This window comes from Lampris incognitus, chromosome 8 (assembly GCF_029633865.1).
Source record: "Lampris incognitus isolate fLamInc1 chromosome 8, fLamInc1.hap2, whole genome shotgun sequence".
NCBI lineage: Eukaryota > Metazoa > Chordata > Actinopteri > Lampriformes > Lampridae > Lampris > Lampris incognitus.
In genome coordinates, this window is record NC_079218.1 from 42,928,988 (window position 1) to 42,934,977 (window position 5,990).

Sequence of the window (5,990 nt, forward strand, 5' to 3'; positions counted from 1 at the left end):
CAAATGGTAGTTTGCACGTGAAAAAAGTTCAGAGTATAAAAATGGGCGAAAAAACACAGCCTGCGTGACAGTATTTTCTTCAGGCCTTCGTCTCATAAACGACATGGCAGGACAACGGACCACTTGGTTTGCACATGATTGGCTGTAAAAAAACTATGAGGAATGTGCAAACTTTAGTGCAAACTATGGACCCCCAATAGTACGTGAGGTGTATTTTGGTGGGTGGTTATAACCAGCTCGGGGTCATCAACCTTAGTGGATATTGGGGAAGAAAACACGGTCTTATTATTACAAGGTCCACTAACGCCTCCTAGCGACTCACATGAACCGGTGACCCCTCTTAGGAGGTTCTGATTTGTTTTTCTTCCTTTTTTTGGGGCTTCAACGTAACACAAAGAAAACGTGTCACATAAAATGTAATATCAGGAACACACACAAAAAAATAAAATAAAACGCAAGTGCTAGTCGACAACACAGGCAAACCCACATGGGATGACCATCTCACAATATGCAAGTTCAAAATATTTCTAGTACTGAGCTCTAACGTGAAGTGGTCATAGAGGGGCTAGTGGGGGGTGTTTTGGGGTGGGGGGGCATATCCGTCTCGGTAACATGTGACAGCGACAGGTTTCGGTGCTCTGCGATATAGGATCGATGCATTGTTTCCTTCATTAAAGCCATGCGATGGCCAGGCCGGGCCACAAACTCCTGATCTGGATCACCTCGGTTGTCTGCACGGTGCATCACTTTGCTGCTCATTTGAACCCCCTTGAGGAGATCACCTTGTCCTTTTGCAGCCTAGCCTCTGTTTAATCACCTCACGCGGTCTTCGTGTAAATATGCAGCAGAGACAAACATCAGAATCGTGTTTATTGGCCATGTAGGTTTGCACTAATATGGGATTTGACTCCGGTTTCGTGGCTCTCAGAGTGTACTTATCGTAGAACAACAACACAACAATCTTCAGATATATACACAGGGCAAGGATTGACTATATACAGGTGAAATAAGAGGTGGTAAAGTGCAGTGGTGCAGAGAATATATAAGATATGCTGAAATACATGTTAGCAGGTTACTGACATACATGCCTGAGGTAGATGGGATATATATTGTCATATACTGGATATCGTCATAGAATTGGTGTTTCCAAATAGTGCTGTTGTTTGTTTTGTTGTTGCTCACATCTTGTCCCCAGTGTAAACTACTAATAAGACACGTTAGCCCCTAGCTAACGGGTCTGACCCTTTAGCCGAGCGGTTAGTGATGTCGCCTTGTGGTGCAGTACACCTCGTATCGAATCCCGCACCGGGCAAGAAAATAACCGGTTACACCAGTGATGTTGAGTAGAGTGACAAGTGTGAACACGTCCTCTCTCTGCTGAAGCAGGCTTGTTGGCTGCAAAACTGGTCAGGTTGGAGTAACACACCACTTCAGCCGAACGGCGTGCAGGGCAGTCTAACAGGTGCCATGCCACATTTCTGTTTTTATCTCCGCGTATCATCATTTATGTTGTTTACTGTAACGATAGTAGTTTACTTGCTTTATGATTAGAAAAGAAAAAAAAAGATTTGTAATGGCCGTCGGAGCTGTGGTTGTCTGGCATCCGCCTGGGTGGGTGTGTGTGTGTGTGTGGGGGGGGTCACACATTTGCGTTTTCCGGCGATAAAATGTCTTGAGCGGCGGAAACGCAGCCAACCAGGAAAAAGCGGAAATGACGCGCGGAGAGCAGGAAGAGAGAGAGCCCAAATGCAGACCCCTGGGACAGGCCGGGCTAGAAACAAGGACGGCTTGGTCCGTGGTGGTGTAGCGGTCTAAGCGTCAGCTTTGTGTCGATGCAGTTGCCCGCTGGGGTCAGATCCGACTATGGCCGGACTCCATGAAGCAGCAATAAGGAGGGGCCGGAGTCGGCTTGTGTTCGTCACATGAATGCGTCTCTGGGTGTGTCGGAAAAAGCAGTGGTTCGGCCTGGATTTGCCTTGTCACGGAAGTGGCGAGGCAGTCTCGGAGGCCCGAGAGACGCAGTTGGCGAAGGCATGCAGTACGAGGGTGGGTGTTTGAACTAAAATAGGGATCGATTGGCCACAAAATTGGGAGAAAAAAAAGGGAAAATCGGAAATAAATAATAATTTAAAAAAAAGAACAAGGACGGCTCGAGACAACACGTGACGCATCCGGCTACCAAAACTAACATAATGTAACGTGCATGGATAATTAGACACGTTGGTCCATGACTAACGGGTCGGATCCTTCAGTCGACTGGTTATCGTTGCGTTTGCGGAGTGGGAGACACGGGTTCGCGTCCCGGTTGTGGATGTTCTCGGACTGCCCCCCGAATTCGCTACAATAGGTTACCGTTTACGTGACGTTAGGGAGCCAGTCAGGGAAACTGGGGGCAGATGAGCAGGAAAAGGCACGCCAGTCAGGGGATGGAGAACAGGTGCGCAAAGCAGGGGCAGCAACAGAAATGGCAGGCCACTCACGGGGTACAGATGAGCGTGGATGACCCAGACCACACAGCCATGACGCGAAAGTAGTCTGATTTGTCACCTCCACACTCATCCTACCTGGGTGAAAAAAATCCTCACACTTCCAGAAGTCCCCCAATACACTTCCATTCCACACAAAAGCCCGTTGCTTTTCATTCACCCCCTGCGGGCTGCGCCACAAGCTCTGGTAGCATGTTCATCAGCAGCGCCCCCTGATGCCCCTCACAGGGGGCGCGCAGACACGCAGCGCCGCCCGAAGCGCACGTGGCTAAGCGAAGCCCAGTTGGAGCAGCTGGAGAGCGCCTTCTCCATCACACAGTACCCAGACGTCCCAACGCAGGAGGCGCTGGCCTCTCTCACGGGACTCCCAGTATCCAGGATGCAGGTACGCTAACGCGAAGCCAGATATGCAGGGGCGTAGCCAGGACTTTTTATGGGGGGGGCAGCTGGGGCCAGCCATTTAATTAGGGTGGCACTTGTCAAAACTACTATTTTAAAACTACTTTCAAAGATTATGATAGGCCTTTTAACAATGCCCTGGATTTGTGTAAAGCCAAAGGGTATGGGATGGTATCATTCATCTAATCTACATGTCCCATGCATGGGTGTTGATGCAAGGGGTATGGTTTAAGTGTTGTAAAGACCGAAGACAGAAATGTCATTTAGTATTTCAATTGCAATTTCAATTGCATGAAGGGAAAATGTACACAATGAAACTAACATGTCCATATCCTGAACACACACAACTAAATAAACTGCATCACTTGGGCTTGCCATGCTGCACTTACACACTCTTGCTTTTACACTTGGATTTACACAAATATGAGCCCATTGGGCTCATAACTTTAGTGGCAAAGGACAAGACTTAATAATAATAGGCTAATAATAATAATAATAATGCATTATTTCAGCTTCCATTTGACTGTTTCTGTGCAGGCGTTTTTTTTTTTTTTTACCCACTCGGGACAGGGGAAGGTGGGCGGGGGCGCCAGTGGTGGGGCCCTGCTCTGACCAATGGGGGCCGTGCCCCCCCCGGGCCCCACGTGGCCACGCCCCTGCATATATGCGTTAACAAATTCTAAGAGACATGAACACATCCCTTCCATTCTCGCAGTGCCTCACTGGCAACCTGTTAGGTATAGGATTGATTTTTTAAAGTTTTATTACTGATGACTTCTTTTAAAGCCCTACATGGCCTGGCTCCTAAAGACAGCATCACTGATTTCCTCACACCCCATGGGCCCTTTTTAACTGTTCCCTCAGCCAGCCTCGTTGCTACAGGCGACCGGGCGTTTTCCGTAAGAGCCCCACAGCCGAGGAACCCCCTAACAGAGGAAATAATCACCTCTTAAAACTTAATTTTACAGGAAGCCTTTTTTTCCCATAGTAAACCCATTGTTGCCCAATTTTTATTGCTTATATCTTATACTTTTATAATTTCACATTTTGATTTTTTTATTCTAGTTGTTTCATCATCATCCTTAATTAGCATTAATTATGCTCTTGTGACTTTATCCTGATCGTGTTTTACTTTTTTTCTATGGAGCTGATTATGTCCTATATTGTATTTTGTTGTTCTATCTTGACTGTGCATTATTTCACCCTGTTGTGTAAGGTTTATCCCAGCCTAACTTCGGGTGAATTCAAGCCCCGTCATAACTTGCCCTGCGGTTTAAGAGAACCTAGCCACCCCCCACCTCTCAGGTTTGGTTTACAAATCGACGTGTGCGCTATTTCAAGAGCAAGAAACGAACGATGGCTACCCCGCAGTTGTCGCAAGGCCGCCTTCGTCCATAGCCTCCATCCATTTCAACGCCCACGTTGGCCCCTCCGTTCCTTCCACCTCCCAGCCAACCATATGCACCAAGCCATCCTCCTCCAGCAGCTTCACCGCTGTCCACCGGTAAGCACTCCACTGGGCCGATGGGTCAGTCCTTCTCCGTGTCCATATTCGCACCTGCGTCCCCCATCCCTGCAGACCAGGCCACCATTTACCCCCCCCCCCCCCCCCAGGACTCTCTGGAGGAAACCAGGACTATTACCAGAGTTTGGCCGATATTATAGGGATACTCTGATTGGATCCCCGGCATTGAGCGAGTTGAGTTTCTCTGGAGACTTGGCAACTGCAGATGACAAACGGGCTACCTCATCCGTGGGGAAGCCGCTGCGGGGCCACCGAGCTGTACGCACCGCAGAAGGGGGTTGGTGTGCCCGTTGTTAGTGACCGCCTGGCGCAGCAGGACTACGCTGATGTCTGCAATCAACAATCCGACGCTTTAGACGACGTGCTGGAGTTGTGTTTTCAGGACCTGTGCAACAGCAGTCCTGCGAATACTTGATTTTCTGCAGGGATGATTGATTATCTTTAGTGCTAATTGATGTAAAATGATGTGGGGGGGGGGCGAGAAAAGCTGTTTTGGGGTAATAGAATATGCCCAATAAAGAAATGTCTAACGATGGGTTGTGACTGAGGTATTTTAGAGCTATTGTCATTTTACACAGCAGATCTAAAACATGTATAGACGATTCCTAAATAAAACCTAAAAGCGATACATGACGTAAGAGCCGTGTTTCCTTCATATTATGACGTTACCGGTGGGCGGCACGTGGCGCCGTGGCTTAGTTGGTTAAAGCGCCTGTCTAGTAAACAGGAGATCCTGGGTTCGAATCCCAGCGGTGCCTTTTTGACACTGTTCTCTCCAATGCTCGTTTGCATGGGGCTGTTCTCCTCTAGTTGTGAGAAATTATTGCGAGGGGAAAATGAACATGTGACAGGGTGAATCTAAGTAATGTGGGATACTGGAAGAAAATCCCATGTATTGGTTGTTTCCTAACATAGAGGATAAAGGGAATTGAGAATTAAAAAATGGCTTGATATCAATAAGTTATCACTAAATGAAAATAAAAAAAATGTATGGTGTTTGGTGGTTTTAGGGTTAATTGTGAAATAAAACTGAAGTTAAATGGAGTTGAAATTGAAAGAGTATTTGAAACAAAATTATTGGGATTGATTATAGATCATAAACTCTGTTGGAAGACACACAGAATATATCTAAATCTATTGCTGTTCTTTACAAAACAAGGGATCTGCTGAATAGGAAATGCTTGCGTATATTGTAGTGTTCATTGATAATGCCATCTCTGTCATACTGTGAGGTTTGGGGAAATGTATTTAAAACAAATATAGACCCTATAATTGAACATCAGAACTATTAGAATAACAAATAAAGCTTGTTATTTATACGATCCTGCATCTTAAAATTCTTAGATATTGTGTATTTAAAAACATTGGAAATACTTTTTCGAGCTAGAAGTAAAAGCCTTCCTGTTTGTATCCAACAACTTTTTAAATTAAAAGAAGGAAACTTGTCATTTAAGAGTGTTTTGCATTTTGAAACATGTAAAGTGAGAACCAGTGTAAAATACAGGTGTGTTTCAGTTTTGGGAGTCAAGCTATGGAATGGTCTTAATGACGAGTTGAAATTGTGTAGCTCGCTGTTGCGT

The 5,990-nt window shown here is 46.1% G+C and overlaps 1 non-coding gene across 1 annotated transcript; it reads left to right on the plus strand.

Annotated features, from left to right (window-relative positions):
• The first annotated feature begins 5,094 nt into the window (after nucleotides 1-5,094).
• trnat-agu (transfer RNA threonine (anticodon AGU)) lies at nucleotides 5,095-5,168 on the plus strand. Its single transcript has one exon. It is a non-coding gene; the product is annotated as a tRNA-Thr (tRNA).
• The last annotated feature ends 822 nt before the right edge of the window (nucleotides 5,169-5,990 follow it).